Raw genomic sequence first — 23,762 nt, forward strand, 5'->3', positions numbered from 1 at the left:
TAAAAGCAGTGGCTTTCTTAGCCAATCTCTTTCCAAGATGGTGGGAGTATGTTTAGTACCAGCACTGAGAGCTGTAATCACTGCCTTGGTCTATGCTGCTATCAAGAAGCAGGCTGCCGGCTTTGAGATGTGGACACTACCATTGCCTGCCACTTGTGCATGCCATACAATTGTCAGCAGGGAGTCTTAAGAGCCTTTGGTTTTTCCTGCTTATGCTGAGTCAGGAAACCTCTCTTAAAGGAACTGCTCAAGCCTCTGCTAGTCTCTAGCAAAACAGAGACCACCCGAGAAAATGTTGCTACCAAGAAGTCATGCTTTTCTGTGTTCTTTTGCTTCTAAAATCCTTTTTTAAGCTTTTGTGAATTTACATGGAAATTCATAACACTATCACCAGCTGCCCAGGATCTGCCACTGCATGACTACTCTCAGGACAGCAGCTCATGGCAACTGGTGGCTCTCGGTGACTGGTGGCTTGTGGTGGTGAATGCAGAATCCTAACCCCTAGAACTCTTGAGGGCTGCAGGCACTCTCAGGAATGCTGAGTCCAACCCACAAGAATTTATCTGATATTCTATTGTAATCACTTAACTTTGAGATCCTACAACATAAAAACAAATTGCATAGTTCCATGATACACTAGCATAGACTAAACATTTTTATTCCAAAGTGGAATAATGGGAGTGTAACAAGGAGTGATCATATCACAACAAGAATACCCTACAGGGAAAACCCTAAATCATGCAGTTCTGCATAAGGGATTTGTGATGGAATCTGGGTGCCAAAGGACCCAAGTACTGCCCCACCAGCTCTGAGGCTGTAGCACACCTAGGCTTTCCCTTGGACTGGACTCATTCCTTGACTGTACCCTTCTTCAATGGATGCCCTACCTCCCAGGAATTTCCAACATCTCTACTGCAACCTAGATACCATTTTTACAGTCTCATGCAGTGGCTTCTGGGGGACTCTCCTTTCAAAGACTGATGCTGTCACACATTGCCTGCCCTCAACAGTTCTCTAAAACTGTGCAGCAAAACTGTATGACCCCTTTAACCTTTCGTGCCTGCAAAACTAGTGTGGTATGGCTCCTGCTGCCAAGATCTGTAGCTAATGTGAGATGTAGCCAGGATGCATTGGACCACCATGGGAGTAACTTCTCTATGCTTTGGTGGATAGAACAGAAAACCAATTTCCGGGGTAGATTTTGTTGTTGTTTTTGATTTTTAAAGCAGGAAACACTTTCTGAGATATTGTCAGCACAGGCTTCCATCTCTCAGATGAATTTGTATTTTCATAAGTTGGTGTCGTTGAAGGGATGAATTGTGTTTTGGGGGCTGTCCTCTTGTCCTAATGAAGAGACTGGGGTGTCTCTTTAACAAGTGCAAATATGTCCACTTAGCCGGTCTAGCCTGAAAATTACATGACTTTCCTTTGTCAATTTCATGTTTTTCTTATTTTAAAAAACCTCTCTCAGACCTTAATAAAAAGCATTCAGCAGCAGTCATTGCAAAGTCTGAACCTTACTGTGTCTTCCACCAAGGAATTTCACTCATTACTTTCAAATTCACATGAGGAAAACAAAGGGTACAGAGGAAGAATGCAATCGAACTATAGGGGCAGCGTCCTTGCCAGTGTATTTGTGCTACTGACCTCACCCATCTGGATGTGGCTTCAGGTGAAGACAGACCAGACAGAAGGGATAGGGGAAAGTGTGAGGCCAGGCTCTCTCTCTCTCCTGCTTTCTCTCTCTCTCTCTCTCTCTCTCTCTCTCTCTCTCTCTCTCTCTCTCTCTCTCTCTCTCGGGTCTTGTTTCAGATGAGAAGAGCAGAGAAATTCTTCATCGGTTCTTTATTATTATCTGTGCAAGTTGTTCCCCAATAAAACACCCATTTATCATTTAGCTTGTGTCTAGTGAATTCATTGTCACCCACCTTCAACTCCCTGTGACCAGAATGGAGCAAGAATGACCTACAGTTCCCAATGATCATGTTTCTCTCAACATTCTGGTCCCCCAAACCAAATGTGCACTAAATTCTGCTTACAGCATTCCAGGGCTCTCCTGTCCCAAGGTTCTAGACACATTGATATCCCTCCTGCAATTTTTTTCAATAGGCTCAAGGTCAGGATTCTCACTGTCAACCTAGAAGATAAAGCCATTCTCCATTTGAAACAATCCATTATGGACCAGGGTCCTGTCAGATAACAAAGATGGCACAAAGCTTCACAATTTTAATCTGTGCAGCTTTTATTACCAACGAGGCTAACATTTTTTCTCTTACTTTATCCCACGAAAGTCTACTTGTTGCTTTTTACAAGAGCAATTCACAATGAAATATCTGTGTGATTGTAATAAAATTGCCAAAGTTTCTCCTTTGATCCATTTTTCTCCTTGGCATACATCCTTTGTAGAAATAACTTCACTATCTTCAGACTGGTTTCCCACTTCACTATGCAGATTATGTCAATGAAATGTGATGGAATTTGCGGATGCCACACTCATATTCTTGAGCCATTGGTTTGTATTTTTAATCTTGATATTGACTGCTAATGAGCTGACACTGACCATCAAGCCCAATAAGGTTGTGTCTCTTTGATAATTTAACGATTAATGGGAGCACTGGTATTAAAGTAGCTCATGTATTTTAAAAACAAGGCATAGAGCTATGACATCAAAAGAACAGAAGCCTGATTTTTATAAATTCCTTCCCAGGGACTCTCAGACAAATTCATTAGTGAGATGAGAACTTTCAGCCCTGAAACACAAATTTTACCAGCTCCTGGCAAAACCATAATGAACGCATTGCAACTGTGTCAAGGACATGTGAAAACAGCGAGGGTTTCCCTCTCATTCCCTCCATCTCTTCTCTCAGTTGACTTATTTCATTCTGTAACATTTGATTTCGTTCTGAATCCTTCAACAAGCAGTTCTTCTTGGATCTGTATAGAGAATTATCTTCCATAATTGGCAGGTAGAATTTTGTAATTAACAACTTGAGCTTGAGTACATTATGGACTTCACTACTGCCTCAGAAGGGTCTTTATTGTTTTAAGAAGTAACATGGCTTATACATAATTAGGGAGGTTTACTCAGCATCTTCCCAGGGAGAGTGAAGAGTTTTGTCCCAATACATACACTCAAAATTGCTCTGTAAGAGAGATAGCAGAAGGCAGGTGAATAGAAACTAACTCTCAATTCAAAGGAAATGTTTCATTGATTATTTAAGGAATTATAGGAGTGCTGACCTTATATAGAACAATGGTTATTAACTCTAAGGTTGGACAAATAATTTATTTTATTCCCAATTACAGGATGAATGAAACAGGCACAGAAATAAATAGAATAATTTATGAGATTGCTTCATGTTTCATTTTATTGTACAATTTATTTTATTCTTCAATTAATTAATTAATATCACTTTATGCAAGCCTGTGTCAGGATGTGTGTAAGTACATGCACATATATGTGTTTGTACATGTCTAGGGAGGTCAGAGGTTGATGTCATATATCCTCTTCAATGCTTCCTTATATTTATATATGCACTTTTACTTTACATGTTTGGGTAGTTTGCTTACATGTACATGTCCATTCATGTCATGGTGCCCAGGGATTTCAAAGGAGGGTGTCAGATCCCATGAAATTCTAGTTCTGGACAATATAACATGCCATGTACTTGATGGGAACTAAACCTGGGTCCTCAGCAGCTGAGGTCCACTACAGCCCCATTTTAAAGATCAGGTCTCATCTCAATTCTATAGCTGCTGATTCTACTAGGCTGGCTAGCTAGAAAGCCTCCAGAGTCCTCCTGTCTTTTCCTCAAATGGGCAAAGGTCACTGGTACATGCCATTTCTTCCCAATTTTTCCATGGGTTTTGAAGATATGAATTTGTTCCTCACCCACACCAATGAGAACTTTACTGACTGAACCATCTCTCAACTCCAATCTCCTCCTATGTTTTATCCTGGGATAAATCTGATGCATTCACACTAGATATTCCCATCTCATGTCTCTTTGAAGATTAAGCTTAGAATCTGAAAGATTAGTGGCAAGGGTCAACCAAAATGAGAAGAACATTCTAGAAACTCAACAAATTGCAACTCATAAAACTGGGGACATTATTTGTGCACTCAAAAGTCTAACCCTACTCAGATGTTGTGATCTTGGATGCTCACACTTTCAGCTAGACCCATGTGAAATTCAATGAAACATTCCCAGTTGAAGTTAATTAAAGAGATACCAGAAAATGGAAAGATCTCCCATGCTCTTGGATAGGTAGAATTAACATAGTAAAAATGGCAATCCTGCCAAAAGCAATCTACAGATTCTATGCAATCCCCATCAAAATCCCAACACAGCTCTTCACAGACATTGAAAGAACAATACTTAACTTTAAATGGAAAAATAAAAAGCCCAGGATAGCCAAAACAACTCTTTACAATAGAGGATCTTCTGGAGGCATCACCATGCCCGACTTCAAGCTCTACTATAGAGCCATAGTTCTGAAAACAGCTTGGTATTGGCACAAAAAAAGACAGATAGACCAATGGAATCGAATTGAAGACCCTGATATTGACCCATCCACCTACGAATAACTTATTTTTGACAAAGGTGCTAAATCTATACAATGGAAAAAAGGTAGCATCTTCAACAAATGGTGCTGGTACAATTGGATTCGGTCATTCAGAAAATTGCAGATAGATCCATACCTGTCACCATGAACAAAACTTAAGTGCAAATGGATTAAAGATCTCAGCATAAATCCAGCCACACTGAATCTTCTAGAAGAGAAAGTGGGAATTACCCTTGAACAAATTGGCACAGGAGACCACTTCCTCAACATTATGCCAGTAGCACAGATACTGAGGTCTGCAATTAATAAATGGGACCTCTTGAAACTGAGAAGCTTCTACAAGGCAAAGGAAACAGTCAATAGGACAAAACGACCACCCACAGAATGGTAAAAGATCTTCACCGATCCCACATCTGACAGAGGACTGATTTCCAAAATATATAAGGAGCTCAAGAAGCTAGCCACCAAAACACCAAACAATGAAATTAAAAAGTGGGGTGCAGAACTAAATAGGGAATTCTCAACAGAGGAATCTGAAATGGCTGAAAGACACTTAAGAAAGTGCTCAAAATCATTGGCCATCAGAGAAATGCAACTCAAAACAACTCTGAGATACCACCTCACACCTGTCAGAATGGCTAAAATCAAAAATACCAATGACAATCTATGCTGGAGAGGATGCAGGAGAAAAGGGAACACTCCTCCATTGCTGGTGGGAGTGCGAACTTGTAAGACCACTCTGGAAATCAGTATGGCGGTTGCTCAGAAAAATGGGAATCAGTCTACTTCAAGATCCAGCCATTCCTCTCCTGGGTATATACCCAAATAGTGCATTTCATACAGCAAGGACATATGTTCAACCATGTTCATAGCATCATTGTTTGTAATAGCCAGAACCTGGAAGCAACCTAGATGCCCCTCAACTGAAGAATGGATTGAGAAAATGTGGTACATTTATACAATGGAGTACTACTCAGCAGAAAAAAGCAATGGAATCTTGAAATTCGCAGGCAAATGGATGGAACTAGAAGAAACCATCCTGAGTGAGGTAACCCAGTCACAAAAAGACAAACATGGTATGTACTCACTGATATATGAATTTTAGACATAGAGCAAAGGATTACCAGCCTATAATGCTCTTCACCAAAGAAACTAGGAAACATGAAGGACTCTAAGGGATAAATGGTCCCCAGGAATGGAAGTGGCATGAACTCTTGAACTAATTGGGGGCATGAGGGTAGAGGGGGGAAGGAGCTGCTACAATAAGAGCAAGAGAAGAGGAGTAGAGGTGAGGAAATGAAGGGGCAGAAATACTGAGTTGGGGGAAGAATAGAGGAAAGAGAGCAGGATGAGAGATACCATATCAGAAGGAGCCACTATAGGTCTGAGAAGAGATCTGGAACCAGGGAGATCTCCAGAGACCTACAAGGATGAGATGATCTGACAATCCAGGCAATGGTGGAGAGGATAACCTAAAAGCCCTTCCCCTAAAATGAGATTGATGACTTCTCTTTATGCCATCCTAGAGCCCCCACCCAGTGGCTGATGGAAGCAGAGACAGACATCCACAGATATACACTGAGCCAAAATCGGGAATTTAGTTGAAGAGAGGGAGGAATGAAGAATGAAGGGGTCTGTACCAGGATGGAGAAACCCACAGGAACAGTTGACCTGAACAAGGGAGAGCACACGGGCCCCAGATGCTGTTGGGGAGACCAGTACAAGACTGATCCAGACCCCTGAACATGGATGTCAATAAGGAAGCCTCTGCACTCCAGGGAGCCTTGATGGTGGATTGGTATTTTTCCCTGGTGCAAGAAGGGACTTTGAGAGCCCATTCCACGTGTAGGGTTACACTCTGGCCCTGGACACATGGAGAAGGGCCCAGGACCAGCACAGGAAGATTTGGAGGACTTTGCAGAGCCCCCTTTGAGGGGCCTACCCTGCCTGGTGAGTGGTGTGTGGATGGGGTGGAGGGTGGGCTGGGGACGGGGGAGGAGGGTTGGGGGTGAGGGGAGGGAGAGGGAAGAAGGGACTTGAAACAAGCTTGTTCCCTAACTAGAAGTAATAAATAAATTTTAAAAAATAAAAAGAAGATAGAATTTGAAAAAAAAGTCTAACCCTACTCAGAATCTGGGATCTTGGGTGCTCACAGTTTCAGCAAGACCCATGTGAACTTTGATGAAACAATCCAGTTGAAGTTACATGTTTGAGATTGACAGTGCCCTTCTTGGGGAGACACAGCACCGTCTGTCCAGCACTAACAAACTCCATCCACACTCACCTTCAGCTTGTGCTCCAGCATCTTCCCTGCTCTCTCAGAAGTGTCTCCCTTTCCCTCTCCTTCTCCTGAAGTTTAGCAATGTTTTCTCAGAAGCTTCTCTCTTGAGCTTCCATCACTTGCCCTTGCTCCTTCTGTTTCTGTCTCAGTAGCTCTCATTCCTTCTCAGCCACCTCCTTCTTTGTCCACTCAGCTATTCCCAGGATATTTGAGAGAAGGAAGAAATTATAGTCAGAATGTAGCTGTACTCTCCTGGGATCATAGGGAATCCTCTGAGTATGACCACTAGCCAGGCTAGTAGCATCATGTCCCTAACACAACAGAAAGGTACTGATTGACTGGACATAAAACACAACATCCACACCCCTTGCTATTGGCACATATAGGAGAGGTCATGATCTCCAGCAGGAGGAAGCTCCTTGTTCCAGAATGAGCTACCTATGCATCAGTCTGAGGGCTTTGCAGAATGTACACACCTATAGCAAGAAGTTATTTTTTTTCCAGCCTGGTCCTGCCATCACATTGCACCAAATAAACACACAGACACTATATTAATTATAAAAGTGTTGGATGGTGGCTTGGCCTTCTTATTGGCTAGGTTGTCTTAATTATTAACCGATTTCTATTAATCTATATATTGTCTTCTCTTACTGGAGAAGGATTCAAACCTGTTATTCTTAAGGCTGATACATGGGTGCTGCTTTGGCAGGCCCTCTCTGCGTTCCTCTTCTAAAATTCTCCTTGTCTAAGTACTGCCCCTTTTTCTGCCTCATTGGCCACAGTGCTTATTTGTCAACCAATAAAAGAAACTTATATACAGGAGGACCTCTCCTATCTCCCACTTCTTTAACAGCTGGACCCTCTACCTACCTGCTATGGCTCTCTGTCCATCTGCAAGGGCTTTGTCTGTCTGCAGGATAGAGTTCTCTACAGTAGCCTGTGACTTTAGAAAGCTCTTTAGAATATCCTTTGCCTGGGGACCCAAGAAGAGAAAATATAATTCAAGTAGTAGAGATTTAGTCGTCTGCTGAGGTATTTATTGGTTAATAAAACTTCTATTTTTTTGAGTCCTTTTCCACAATGTCTCTTCAATTCCATGACCATAAAAAAAGCACATTCTCTTCATAGATTCAAAAACCCTCTTGCCTCAGCCTCCTTGATAGCCTCACAGCCTCCCTTCCCAGTGATACTGCCTACAGGCTGCCCCAGGGTACAGCTCCAGAAACAGTTTTGTGCAATTCCACAGACACATACTCTCCATTGGTTACCATGTTTGAAGATATTTTGTTTTCTGCTTTCATGGGTATTCGAGGCTTTATAGCTAAGACAACATATACAGACATGCCATTTTGTATCTCAGATGGCTTATATGGCTGCTTTCTTAGTTTTCTTTTCTACAGCTTTATTGTGATATTATAAACAAATGTAAATTATACCTGTTTAAGGCATGTAATAATTTGATCTACTCTACATTATTAATTAAATAATCAAAGAAGTTTATGTATCAGTTGCCTCCAATAGTTACCTTTGTGTTATAATAACACTTAATGTCTATTCTTTTCTAGCTTTCAAGTGGATTATTCTGTGTATAGTCACCATTTGACATTCAAAATTAACATCTTATAACTGTATGTTCATATCTCTTGACCAGTGTCTCCCTTTTCTCTCTATTCAATATAATCACCATTTTCTGTAATAATAAGTCTTTCTGCCACAGCCATTCAAGCCCTGCCATCACGTGGCCAATTTCTCCCAGACCATCCGAGTTCCAGCCAACACCACCATAAGTCCCAAGTAACCAACAGAGACTTATGTTAGGTACAATTGCTGCTTAGCCAATGACTAGGATTTATCATCTTCTAGCTCAGTCTTAATTATCATAAATCTATATATTTTATATGACTTATCTTATGTAAGACACCTTCCACTGGCGTCCTCATCCTGGAATCACATGGCAGCTCAGAATAAAGAGCAGGAGGAAGAGTGAAAAGGGGCCGACTTCCTTCTTGGCCTTGCTTATATATGAGTCTCCCTGCTGAGTCACTTCTTGTATTTCACATTTATGATTGTTAATTTTGTTTACTTTACACTGTTAAGTTTTAATCATCTTTTAGACTAAAAGGAGAAATGTAGGGAGACACTGTAACCATGCCTCCTAAGGGTTGGCTACAGGTGTGCCTGACAAGGCCTGTCATGGCATGGTCAAGCTGAGGTCAAGATTATGCATAATAGGTTTTTAAGAGGCTGCAAGGCACATGGGCTGCTTTCTCTTTGGCCTGCCTTCCTTGCGGTCCCTGGCACGCTCTGGCTTGTGTTTGGCAGGTGTTGATCTGAAAAAAGGTATCTTAAATTTGTGGATTATGGATGGTCTCTCATTATACCGCATGGTCCTGGTATAAAAACAGATATACAGATGAATAGGAAAGAGCTAAGAGCCAAGACATAATGAAATTTCATTTCTGTATCACACTTTCCACATAAACAAACTAAAAATGGATTAAACCTAAGACCTTCCACTTTAAATTATTGAAACAGGAGATGGAGAGAAATTTCTTAAAACATAATTTGAGAGAAAAGCCATGTAGCATTGGCTTTGTGATCACGTTATAGATTTAGCAACAAAACCATAGACATATAGATAAGGAAAACTATAGACAACCATAAAATTTCTGTACAGTAAAGGAATCATTTGATAAAATGAAAGGGGCATATAGAATGAGAAAAAAAATTTGCAAGCTATATACTGATAAGGAGTTAAAATATGGAGACAATGAAGAATTCACACAATACAATATGGAACACTAGCATTCTTAGAATAACATTCAATTGCCCTGAAAAGAGAGTTTTCAAAATAGGACATTCAAATGACCAATGGGTACTCTTACTCAGCATTTCTAATCCTTCATGAAAGAACAAACCAAATATCAATTTTGTGACCATGGTTATTATACTAAGCTCAAATATTTTGGTAGAGTTGCCAAAAAGCTATGTAGATCTCTCAGTGAAATGGAAACTGGTTACAGCCATTTTGCATAGCAGCATAAAGATTCCTCAAGTGACAGAATTCTGAGAATATAATGGCTGACCTGCCAGATCTGCTAATGAATGGTGGTGGGGTCCTAGGCAATGTGTTAGGTCATGCATGCATTACACTTGCCCAGTACATGAAAATGGAAAGTACCACTATTCAGTTTAGAAATTCTGAAGACTAAACTGGCAATCCAGCAAGTCACCCTGAGATGCCTCTTGTGCCAGAACTAAATGCTCAGTGTCTGCCAACCATGAACTCATCTTCACCTTGATTAGTTCTCCCAGTACCTAGTGGTTACCACTCTAGTTGTGCTCTAGCTATATAACCACACCTGCCATCATTCCTCACCTTAACTCCCTTCCAGGACACTTGCTCATAGCCTTGCATTCCTCACCTTAACTTCCTTCCAGGACACTTGCTCATAGCCTCGCTCAACCTTCTTCCTGACTTCTAAGTAGAGATGTGCCCAGAAGGAACAGAGAAAGCCCAACTTGAGACAATCTCACTCAGGGGTTCTGCAAGCTGCTCCAGCTCAGCCTGGAAGTGACTGACAGATGCTGCTTCATTCTTTCCACCCTTTCTTCAATGGCAACCTGCAGGATGAGTAGGGGAAGACATAACAAAGTTATTAACAATAAGGTGTTGTGGTTTGAAAGAAAGTAGCCCCATAGGGAGTGGCACTATTATGAAGTGTGGTTTGTTGGAATAGGAACTTATTGGAGGAAGTGTGTCACTGTGGAGGTGGGCTTTGAGGTCTTCTATGCTCAAGGTACTCCCAGTATCACATTTCACTTCCTGTTTCCAGAAGATCAGATGTAGAACTCTCAGCTCCTTCTCCTGCACCGTGTCTACCTACGTGCTGCCCTGCTTCTCACCATGATGGTAATGGACTAAACCACTGAAACTGTAGGAAATATTCATTTCAATGCTTCACTTTATAAGAGTTTCTCTGCACACCAATACAAACCCTAAAGGAGACAGAAGATAGTATTGTAATTGTCCTGAATGAAGCAATGAGACAGCCCCAGAGTGGACTGGAAAGAAGAGGGTCAGGAGTCCCAATCTGATTAATTATGGGTGACTTCCTGAAAGTCTGTCAACTTCCTTTGGTTCATACCCAAGAGCTGTTAAATCAAGTTGGAAGACGTAAGTCCATTTCCTCTGACATTGGAGGTGATGTGGCTAACAAACCAACTCTTCAGAACTGAGGTAAGTGTAATCGCAGGAGAGTTTTGAACACTCATGTATTCTCCCAATGATAACTTAAGTGTCAGGATGCTAGAACATGTATTGTTTTGTTTTTTTATGTGTTTGTTTATGCTCATGAGTGATAATCTAATTAATTTCCTTGATATGAATTAAGAGATTTTTGTCCTTCAGGGTTCAAGTTCAGATAATCAAAGACAAAAAACTCTCAGGGAAGCTGCCTTTGGTCTGGTAGGTCATACTAATGCCCTTGAAGTTGTTTCTTGGTATCAATGCTTTCAACACCCTGGTCTAGTAAACATGATGGATACTAATCCTGTGGTGACATTATATTACATAACACAAAATGACCTAGCCACCCAAGTCCTTCCAAATGTAAGATTTATCTGGCCATGGCAGGAAGATAAATCAGAATGTCTAGAAAAAATAGAAGAATCCAATGGTTCCTTGGGTGCTGGTAAGTAGAGAGCTGCCTCCCCCCCCCCCGCGCCCCACCATGGGGGGGAGCATACAGATCAGGGCTAAGTCAATCTGACACCACATTTTCTGGTTGATGTGCATACCACAGAGATCCACATACTCGTGCTTCACCTCTCTTTTGAACTGTGAGCTAATAAAATGAATACTTTAGCAATAAAAATAATGAAAGTCTATTGTTTCAAGAAAGGGAAAATTCTAGTTCAAAAAGTCAAGTGACTCATAAGCATTCCAATGAGAAAGATTCAGACCTTGAGATAAGAAAGTGGAGTCCAAGAGTTTTATCTGAAGGGCAAAGATGAAGCAAGGTAAGTGCTAGGGAGGATTACCACCAGCTTCCTCTGGAACTCTTGCTCATCATCCTTGAAGGAATGCTCCATGAAGACAGCCACGGCTTCCTTCTCACATTCTGCATGTACAATCAGCAGCTCGTGTAGTGTGTCTGTTGGGAGCCTCAGTTGCTGGGTCATCTGCTGACTGTAGTGGTCAGATGCCTTCTCTACAGCTGCTGAGTTCTCATGCTGGGCCAGGCTCATCACTGCATTCTCCAAACAAGGCACAGTCCCACTATGGATGGCATCCAAGTAGGTCTTCACCAGAGTCCCCAGTCCTGAGATAAAGATCATTAAGAATTGGAAAGTTCTCACAAATTGTTTGTATAAGCTTTAGACCTAGCATTTTCAAAAGCAACTAAATTTTATTTATCCTGAATTTCTCTTCACTTCTCCCTTCTCCTCTATCTTCTGTTCTCTTTTCAAGTCCTCTCAGAATCAATCTCTATTTAATAAAATCAGCTTTTTTCCTTTGTGGTTTTCAAATTGAATACACTAACCAAGAGGTTTCAAGACTTCTTAGAGGAAAAAGGAAAACACTACACCATATAAATAAAATAAAAGTTATTTGGAAGGAGAAAGCAAATTACATCTTTTGTGAAACTTAGTTCCAAATGAAAATTCAAGTCCATCCAGGGGAAAAAAATCAGAAATTTGGAGACAGAATACAGAACTTGGAACCAAGTATGGACCCATTTGTGGGGAGGCAAAGCATGGTTACACAGGCAGAATATCTATCAAACTTGACATGTTTAAACTCATTTTTCAAGTTGCATGGGATTCTTGACCTCCTGTGTTCTGACAGGTGCCAGCCCATAAATAACCTGTATAGTGAAACTGAGACACTCTTCTTGGGAGACTGCAAGTCATTTTCAGATTTCTGTCCAGTCACCTGGACATCTTTATGGTAATAGTTATGTGAGACCTGGTAGAGCTCAATAAACACTCACATACAGAAAGTCCAAGTAAGGAGCAAGTATGTGTGATCCAAACATATGTTGTTCCATATTCTTTTACATAAGCAAACACAAATTTACAAGACCACCAAAGAATCATCACTTCATCACATATTCTAAGCCACAGAGACATGCTTGTAACAAAAGAAACTCACCATTTCCTGTGACAGTGATTCCCCCTCAGGGTCTTTGTCTTTCCATTGGTGAAGATGTAGGTACAAAAGTTATTTGATTCACCCAGAAAATTCCATTCTAGTTATCTTACTGGAACTTCTTCAATTTGGAATAATAAACTTTTGTCACTTGTAGGCATATCAAACACAAAGCACTTCCGTATTGGAAAGAAATATCTGATACATTCTCTGTTCATGTTGGATTTTTGGATGTTGGGTCTGATTCCTCAGAGAGAGAGAGAGAGAAAAAGAGAGAGAAAGAGAGAAGAGAGAGAGCACTCATTGAAAAGAGAGCTGGAAGGTAAAGCAATTGACAACTTTCCAAGGATCTTTTCAAGGCTGCAGCTCCAGTTCATCTAAATGGCTGTACCAATAGCTTTAAAGTAAGCAGTCAGTTTGGAGACCTCACTACTTAGTCAGTATATGGGACTAGACATTATTTTGCACAAAGACTCTGTGACATAAATTAGCTATTTAAAACAAATATTTGCCTAAATAGTAGATAAATGAATAAAAACTATTGATTCTAGGTACTTATCTATCCCACTAAACATAATTCATATAATGAAATTGTAATGTTAGCATGCCACCAGATTGCATAAGGCTAGAGTGTGACATTTCAGTGAAAAATGAAATATTGCCGATTAGTAGAGAAATACATCTGTGTCACCCATCGCCCTCTACTGCAAGATACTTAGATTATACACATCTATCAACTGGGAGGTGTAACTATTTGAGCTAGTAAAACATTTGAGTAGAAAATGTTTTTAAAATTAGTTTAGTGGATTTCCTTGTGATTTTAGGTTTTCTCACTTATTTATTTAATGAACCACTTTACTCAAAATAGGCTATGAAAAACAAATATTAACAATTAAATAAATATGGCTTAGAAAAGCATTGCCTTGATACCATAATTGTAATCCTTACCTAAAAATTAAAGGATATAAATTATTTGATATGGCATGTCCTAAGACAAAGTGGGTTTAAATCTTAGCCTCTAAATATTTTCAAATAATAATGATTGCCAGAATGATGCTACTTTTCTATTGTCATGAGCATTAGCGATGGTTTCAATCCAGTCTCAGCAGATATGTCAAATCCATGCAGGGTGTAGTTGATTCTCCTTGCCTCACTCACAGATACCTGGAGTCAGCTTCAGGGCATTATCCAGGTACTCGCCTGCAGTGATGAAATGTCCATCTAAATTCAGCTCCCGAGCGAAATCCCAAACAGCCCAGACAAAGTCTGGAAAGAAACTCACAAACTCTAGAGACCTCTAATTCACCCTCTCTGGGGCCAGATTTTTCCTGGATTAACTGTGTTAATTTGGTCACATAGCTGAGACTGTAGTTTAAGGATAGGAAACTAAATACTACCTGTGGAATTGATTATTATACCTATTTCCCTTTGTTCTGTGTCTACTCTAGCTGAACCGAGACTTGCTGACTTAGACTAGAGAAGAAGCAGGAAGTTGCCTTCCTCCTAAACTCAACTAAACATGACAGTTCGGTCCCTGGAAGGATACTGCAGCTGCTCCAGGGCCTGGTGGTTGATGGTGCTCTTGCTGTTGTAGAACATCTTTTTTTTCATTTAAGACAAATTCAAGTTTGCTACTGCATATTCCAGGCTGAATAGCCTGTGAGAATACAAGGGTTCCCCCATTTCTGTCTCCTATCTCACCATAAAAGCATTTGGATTAGAGATTTCACATGGATTCTGAAAATCCAAACAGTGTCTCATGGTTGTGTGGCCAAAGCAGACCTTGATGCATCTCATAAAGATGTCTTTCCTGTAGTAGAGAGGAGGGATTCTTGGAAATGACTTAAATTTTCAGTAGAGAGAAAATCACTCCTCCATACACAGGCATTAGTGAGAGCATCTTCAACTCTCCATCACCTTGTCTGAGTGTTCTGGTACATCATGCCCAGCCTGAATAATAGCCAATAATTAAAAGTGATTTCTATTGCCATATAGATGCTATGCAGGTGACATTAAAAACATGCTATAAGCAGACTGACTTAACAGTTAGTAGGGTACCAGATGAGCCTCAACAGATACTATTTTATTATTAAATGCATTTATATTATCATTAACTATGCCTACTGCTGATTAGGTTGTAGAACTTATGTAATAAATACAAGTGTTTATTTATGCTCACATTTTTTTCTTGGTCGTAAGAAATGACTACATCTCCCTAGTAGATTGACAAAACAGACCATGTGACTTGCTATGTAAATGAATTGTGTACGGAAGATACAGAAATCTTAAAGGCATTTCAGGTTCTCACTATTCCTGCTTCTTTGATTTCTATCCCACCATGAGAAAGGAAAGCTCATAAACAAATTGCTCCCATCAGCAGTGGAGGAGTGTTACCTTTTCTCCACATCCTCTCCTGCATAAACTATCATTGGTGGTTTTGATTTTAGTGATTCTATCAGGAGAAGATGGTGTTTTAGAATTATTTTGATTTGCATTTCCCTGATGGCTAAGGATGTTGAGCACTTTCTTAAATGTCTTTCAGCCATTTTAAATTCCTCTATTGACAATTCTGTATTTAGTTTTGTACCCCACTTTTTATTTGGATTATTTGGTGTTTTGGTGACTGACTTCTAAAGTTCTTTGTAGATTTTGGAAATCATCCCTCTATCAGATGTGAGGTTGTTGAATATCTTTTCCCATTCTGTGGGCTTCTGTTTTGTCTTGTTGACTGTGCCTTTGCATTACAGAAGCTTCTCAGTTCCAGAATGTCCCAATTATTAATTGTCAATTTCAGTGACTATGCTACAAAGTGTTATGTTCAGGAAGCACTGTCCTGGACCAATGTGTTCAAGGGTACCTCCTACTTTCTATTCTAAGAGGTTCAGTATGACTGGTTTGTGTTGAGGTCTTTGATCAATTTGGACTTAAGTTTTGTTCATGGCAATAGATATGGATCTATCTGCAGTCTTCTACATGTTAGCATCCAGTTATGCCAGCACAATTGTTGAAGATGCTTTCTATTTTCCACTGTATAATTGTAGTGTCTTTGTCAAAAATCAAGTGTTCATAGGTGTGTAGGTTAATATCTGGGGTTTCAATTGGATTCCATTGGTCCATCTATCATTTTTGCGTCAATACCAAGCTGTTTTCAGGACTATAGCTCTGTAATATATCTAGAAGTCAAGGATGTGATGGCTCTGGAAGTTCCTTTATTGTACAGGGTTGTTTTGGCTATCCTGGGGCTTTTGTTTTTCCACAAAACATTGAGAATTGTTCTTTCAGGGTGTGTGAAGAATTTTGCTTGGATTTTTATAGGGATTGCATGAAATCTGTAGATTGCTTTTGGAAAGATTGCCATTTTTAGTTGGCTCATCCTACCTATCTAAGAACTAGGGAGATCTTTCCATTTTCTGGTACTGTGGGGTTGTTTTGTTTGTTTTGTTCTTTTGTTTTGTTTTGTTTGTTTGTTTCTTGAGACAGTCTTTCTCTGTGACTTTGGAGGCTGTCCTGGAACTAGCTCTTGTAGACCAGGCTGGTCTTTAACTCACAGAGATCCACCTGCCTCTGCCTCTGCCTCTGGAGTGCTGGAATTAAAGGTGTATACCACCACCACCACCTGGCAATTCTGTATCTTCTTTAATTTCTCTCTTTAAAGACTTAAAGTTCCTGTTATACAAGTTTTTCAATTGTTTGGTTACAGTTACTCCAAGGTATTTTATGTTGTTCATGGTAACTGTAAAGGGTGATGTTTCTCTGATTTCTTTCTCAGTGTGTTTATCATCTGTGTATAGTAGGGCTACTGTTTTTTTTTTTTTGAGTTAAGCTTGCATCCTGCCACTTTGCTGATGGTGTTTATCAGCTGTAGGGTGTTCCCTGGTATAATTTTTGGGTCACTTATGTAAACTCTCATATCATCTGCAAATAGTGAATGTTTGACTTACTCTTTTCCAAATTGTATCCCCTTGATCTCCTTTGTTGTCTTATTGTTCTAGGTAGAAATTCAAGTACAATACTGAAGAGATATGGAGGGAGTGAACAGCCTTGTCTTGTTCCTGATTTTAGAGGAATTGTGTTGAGTTTTCTCAACACAAACTCAGCTCCTCTAGAGGAACATAAGTCCTCTTAACTGCTGGGCTATCTCTTGAGTCCTGAGAGTTTTGATTTTCACTAGAGTTGTGCCACCACAAAACAGGAAAAAAGCAACAATATTGGCCCAGGAAAAGTGTCTGCAGAAACCTTTATAATCTCCTGAGTAGTCAGTGGAAAATGTGTCTGTTTCACATGCTCCAAGTTGCTCTCCTTCCTTTTTCAAGAGCTGTGCAAACTATCACCTGTTAGATGAGTTTGTGTGAGAATCTTTAGGCAACAAATGTTATTTAAGATTCGTCCAGGTAAAGACAATGAGTCCCTCAGCCCTCTGTGGAGTCTTCTGGCTGGAGTCTATTGAGCAGAGTGGAAACAGTGGCTTTGAAGGCACACCCTCCCTCCTCCTTACAAACCCTGGATTCTAAGTGCACTGATGACCCACAACCAGAGCACAGCAGCCTCCTGTGGAGTGGTTATTCCACAGGTGAACAGCAGTGTCCTGGAATCCTGCCCACCCTGCTCCCCTGACTCACCTCAAGCAGAAATCCTTTTGCTTTGGCAAGAAAGCCTCTTAGGGAGAAGCTAAGAGCACTAGGCTTCTTCAGTCTCCAATGTGGATGTTCTGATTTATTCCTTAGGCACGTGGACTTTACCTCTCCAATTTTCTGGGCAGTCCACAGTTTTCACAAATACTTTCTGCTAAGGCAGCTGAATAAGAGGTATGTCAGCAAGGACATTTATAAGAAAGAACGGTAAAACTAATAGTATTCAGTAAAATTAAACCATCATTATCTTGCAGAGTTCTGGGAGAGTGTTTGGTAACAGGTATCATCCAGTTTCTCAGTGTTTTCTAGGTGGAAGAGTGCTAAGAAACTGCTGGTAGTTGGGGGTAGGGTGGGGCTAGATTTGAAACAAGACATATATCTCATGTTTGGTACACAGTTTGAGAAGTGTAGGAATGACAATAACTTATATGATATTATTTGGGGTTTAGTTGCTTGGAACACTAAACTCACAGTGCATTTAACTACCCATGCTTATTCATCTAAGATTGTAAGTGCTATGAGACACTGCCCACATTTACACAATTTTGAATGCTGCAAACCTAACCCATTTTCTAGAACTAGATATTGGAGAACTAAAATGTGGTAATCTGTTGTTTATGATCTAAGAAATCCACTCAAGATCAAAATGCAACACCAGACATATTAGACAACCATAGAAAGGGGGCAGGGGTGGCACACACCTTTAATCCCAGGACTAAGGAGACACAGACAGAGGGATCTCCATGAGTTTAAGGCCACCCAGGGCTACATGACAGTGAATCAGTCTAAAAGAGAAACAGCTCATGCCTTTAATCCTAGCACTAGATAGATCTATAAGAAGAAACCCAGGGTCTCATGCAGCATTCAGTATTAAGTCCCTGACAATCAGACTCCAGCCACTGGCAATTACTCTCTAGCCACTTTGAGGTCAGGATCTCCCCACCCTTGGTAAAGTTAAGACCTGTCTGTTAGCTTGGCCACTTTGATCCTCTGATCTTCAGCTTGAATGCCAATATCTGTTTCTGGGTTTATATTATTCGTTCTACACTAAAAAATAATAATTAAGGGTGCCAGACCCAGTTCCTTGGTGGTGGGTTCCGAACACCGAACACCCAGAGGCAGCCCGGCCTCAATACACCAGCCCAGATAGGCAAGCGGCTGTTTCCGGCTCCTGCTCCTCCTCGATGCTCAGAGTCATCTGACACAAGTGGCCATAAGGAATGACTCAAAGGTTTAGTGCAAAAAGAAGCAAACTCACCAAGGAGGAGTAGATGCCAGGAAACAAAGAGTTGGTTCTTTGAGAAGACAAACCTCTATCCAAACTAACCAAAAGGCAGAGAGAGAGAGACAGAGAGAGAGAGAGAGAGAGAGAGAGAGAGAGAGAGAGAGCCTGCTAATTAACAAAATCAGAAATGAAAAGGGGGCATAACAACGGACACTGAGGAAATCCAGAGAATCATCAGGTCAATTTTGAAAACCTGTACTCCACAAAATTCGAAAATCTCAAGGAAATGGACAATTTTCTGGATACATATCACTTACCAAAATTAAACCAAGAACAGATAAGCATTTTAAATCGACCTATAATGCCTAAAGAAATAGAGACAGTCATCAAAAGCCTCCCAACCAACAAAAGCCCAGGGCAAGATGGCTTCATTGCAGAATTCTACCAGAAATTCAAACAAGAGTTAATACTAGTATTCCCAAATAGTTCCACACAATAGAAGCAGAAGGGGCATTGCCAAACTCTTTTTATGAAGCTACAATCACTTTGATACTGAAGCCACACAAGGATACAACTAAAAAAGAGAACTACAGACCAATATCCCCTATGAACATCGATGCAAAAATACTCAACAAAATATTGGCGAATCAAATCCAAGAACACATCAGAAAAATCATCCACTATGAAGAAGTAGGCTTCATCGCAGGTATGCAAGCATGGTTCAACATATGAAACTCCAACAATGTAATCCACCATATAAACAAACTGAAAAAGAAAAACCACATGATCATCTCACTAGATGCTCAAAAAGCCTTTGACAAAATCCAATCCAAGAGCTTCATGGTACAGATCTTGGAGAGAACAGGAAAAACAGGAACATATCTAAACATGATAAAAGCAATATACACCAAACCAACAGCCAACAACAAATGAAATGGAGAGAAACTCAAAGTGACTCGTCTAAAATCAGGAACAAGACAAGGCTGTCCACTCTCTCCATATCTCTTCAATATTATCCTTAATGTTCTAGCCAGAGCAATAAGACCAGAAAAGGAGATCAAAAGGATACAAATTGGAAAGGAAGAGGTCAAACTTTCTCTATTTGCAGATGATATGACAGTTTACATAAGTGAGCCAAAAAACTCTACCTGGGAACTCCTACAGCTGATAAACACCTTCAGCAAGGTAGCAGGATACAAAACTACCTCAAAAACTCAGTACCCCTACTATAAACATATGATAAATCCAATGAGAAGGAAATCAGTGAAACATCACCATTCACAATATCCACAAGCAACATAAAATATCTTGGGGAAACACTAACCACAAAAGTGAAAGACCTGTACAGTAAGAACTTTGAGTCTTTAAAGAAAGAAAATAAAGAAGATACCAGAAAATGGAAAGATCTCCCATGCTCTTGGATAGGTAGAATCAACATAGTAAAAAGAGCAATCTTGCCAAAGTAATTTACAGATTCAATGCAATCCCCATTAAAATCCCAACACAGCTCTTCACAGACCTTGAAAGAACAATACTCAATTTTATATGGAAAAACAAAAAACCCAGGAGAGCCAAAACAACTTGGTAAAATCAAGGATCTTCTGGAGGCATCACCATCCCTGACTTCAAGCTCTATTATAGAGCCATAGTTCTGAAAACAGCTTGATATTGGCACTAAATTAGACAGATAGACAATTGGAATACAATTGAAAACCCTGATATAAACCCACACACATATGAACACCTTATTTTTGACAAAGATGCTAAATCTAAACAATTGAAGAAAGATAGCATCATCAACAAATGGGGCTGACACAACTGGATTCAGACACGAAGAAGATTGCAAATAAATCCATCTTTCACCAAGCACAAAACTTAAGTCCAAATGGATAAGTCTCAACATAGTCTCAACATAAATCCAGCCACACTGAATCTTCTAGAAGAGAAAGTGGGTGATACTCTTGAACAGATTGGCACAGGAGACAGCTTCCTGAACATTACACCAGTAGCACATTGAGATCAGCAATTAATAAATGGGACCGCCTGAAACTGAAAAGCTTCTGTAAGGCAAAGGACAAAAGACAAAACGACAGCCCACAGAATGGAGAAAGATCTTCACCAACCCCACATCTGACAGAGTGATTTCCAAATTATACAATGAACTCAAGAAGCTAGCCACTAAAATACCAAACAATGAAATTAAAAAGTTGGGTGCAAAACTATATAGAGAATTCTCAACAGAGCAATTGGAAATGGCTGAAAGACACTTAAGAATGTGCCCAAAATCCTTGGCCATCAGAGAAATGCAACTCAAAACAACTCTGAGATACCATCTTACACCAGCCAGAATGGCTAAAAGCAAAAACACCAATGACAATCTCTGCTGGAGAGAGTATGGAGAAAAAGGAACATTCCTCCATTGCTGGTGAGTGCAAACTTGTAAGACCACTTTGGAAATCGGTATGGCAGTTGCTCAGAAAAAATGGAAATCAGTCTACCAAGATTTAGCAATTTGTCTCTTGGGCATATACCCAAATAATTCATGTCCATACAACAAGGACTTATGTTCAACCATGTTCATAGCAGCATTGTTTGTAATAGCCAGAACCTGGAAGCATCCTAGATGCCCCTCAACTGAAGAATGGATAGAGAAAATGTGGTACATTTATACAATGGAGTATTACTCAGTAGAAAAAAGCAATAGAATGTTGAAATTTGCAGGCAAAGGGATGGAACTAGAAGAAACCATCCTGAATGAGGTAACCCAATCACAGAAAGACAATCATGGTATGTACTCACTCATCTATGAATTTTAGACATAGAGCAAAGCATTACCAGTCTACAATACCCTTCACCAAAGAAACTAGGAAACAAGAAGAACTCTAAGGGAAAAAAATTCATGGAGTCCAGGAATGGGAAGGGGCAGGAACTCCTGAGCTAATTGGGAGCATGAGGGTAGGGGAAAGGGAGCTGCCAGAATAAGAGGAGGAGAAGAGGAGATGAGAGGAGGAAATAGAGGAGCACAAATATTGAGTTGGGGGAAGAATAGAGGAGAGCAGGATGAGAGATACCATATTAGAGGGAGCCATTATAGGTCTGAGGAGAGATTTGGCACTAGGGAAATTTCCAGAGCCCTACAAGGATGACATGGAGTGACAATCTAGGCAATGATGGAGAGGATAACCTACATGCCCTTCCCCTATAATGAGACTGATGAGTACTTTTTATGCCATTCTAGAGTCCTCATCCAGTGGCTGATGGAAGCAGAGGCAAACACCCACAGATATACACTGAACTGAACTCTGGAACTTAGTTGCAGAGATGGAGGAATGAAGATAAAAGGGGCTGGGACCAAGCTGATTAAATCCACAGAAACTATTGGCCAGTAAAATGGGGAACACATGGACACCAGAATGCTGTCTGGGAGGCCAGTACAGAACTGATCCAGACCCCTGAACTTGGATGTCAATTAGGAGGCCTCTGCACTCTAGGGGGCCCCTGGTAGTGGATTAGTATTTTTCCCTGGTATAAGAAGGGACTTTGAGAGACCATCCCACGAGAAGAGTTGAACTCTCGTGTAGGTGAAGCTGTAGCCACGCCTACTTAGGGGCTGGCTACAGTTGTTTCTGACCATGCCTGCAAGGGTATGGTCAGGGTGAGGTAGAGTGAGAGGCAGTCAGGGGGCTGGGCACGTTTGGTTTCCTTTTCACCTTGCTGTACAGACTGCTGCCGTTCCGGCTGTCTAGTCGCTCTGTAAGTCTTTTCCCTATTAAATACCCTTGTATCTCTATCTGGCTCTGTATTGGTAATTTTTCCATTTTATCTGGTTGTCAGGAGTGGGATATTGGAAACCTAGGCTCCATTTGTGGCAGCCTGTGGGTTACACCGGGCTGGTGGCCTAGGCCAGGAAAGTGCCCTCTCTCCACAGGTGCTCCCAGCTCACAGCCAACCCACTGTGCCACAAAAGTGCATTTCCGCTGCTGATGAGAGTCTCTGAACTGTCTGCACAGCTGGGAGACAGTTTCTAGCTGCGTGCACGGGACTGGTTCACACTGCAGCCTACCCGTGCCCATGCCCAGATGCCTCCTGCCTAGAGCCGAGCAGGCCTCGGATTTCAGCAGCAGCTTCCCCTGGTAGCTGAGGAGTAAAACTGTATCTCTTTCAGTGGTTGCAGCTGCAAGGCAATATACTCTCTAAGATAAGTGCAGCCACTTTTGTGACCTCTCTCCACAGCTGCCACCGGCCACTGCCAAACGCCTCAGACTAACTGAATCCCTGCGCTACCTGCTGGTCAAAGATAGTTACTGCATCTGGAGTAGAAATCAGGTAAAATTATGACAGAATATTTATCATTTGCTAAAATTGGTAATATTTTTGCTTAGTACTTGAATTCAATGTTTGAGGAGGATGCTACTCTGCCAATTACCAGTCTATATACCATAATGGCAGTTAGCTTGCTGGTACAAATAATATTACTAGCTAGAGGACTCAGGAATGGGGATAAGGATAACCTCACCACCTACTTACAGGAAATAACAGCTTTATGGAATGAGGTTTTGGAGAACAGATTAGGTCAGACCACAATCGTGTGGCAAGTGGAACAGAAATTAGATGATAAGCTTGGCTCTGTGTCCAATACGCTAAAGACAGAGCTGTCTGATGAGATGCAGCATATTTATGATAAGACAAACACAGAGAGATCCTCCATGTTTGAGGCCTTAGAGGTTAGGCTTTCAGAAGACTGTGATGAGCTTAAGAATATCTGTAGCCAGCTAGAAACTCAGATTAGGAACTGTTACCCATAAACTAGATGCAAAGGTGCAAAATACCCAGGATAGGGTTGAAGAATAGGACAATGCCTTCAGTCAATTATTGAAGCATCTAAGGTATTAGATCACAAATTTG

The 23,762-nt window shown here is 40.7% G+C and overlaps 1 pseudogene; it reads right to left on the reverse strand.

The window, feature by feature from the left end:
- Nucleotides 1–2,658: 2,658 nt before the first annotated feature.
- On the reverse strand, nucleotides 2,659–14,600 carry LOC100757089 (annotated as a pseudogene).
- Between the last annotated feature and the right edge of the window lie 9,162 nt (nucleotides 14,601–23,762).

The sequence above is a fragment of the Cricetulus griseus genome (genome assembly GCF_003668045.3).
Source record: "Cricetulus griseus strain 17A/GY chromosome 1 unlocalized genomic scaffold, alternate assembly CriGri-PICRH-1.0 chr1_0, whole genome shotgun sequence".
Classification (NCBI taxonomy): domain Eukaryota; kingdom Metazoa; phylum Chordata; class Mammalia; order Rodentia; family Cricetidae; genus Cricetulus; species Cricetulus griseus.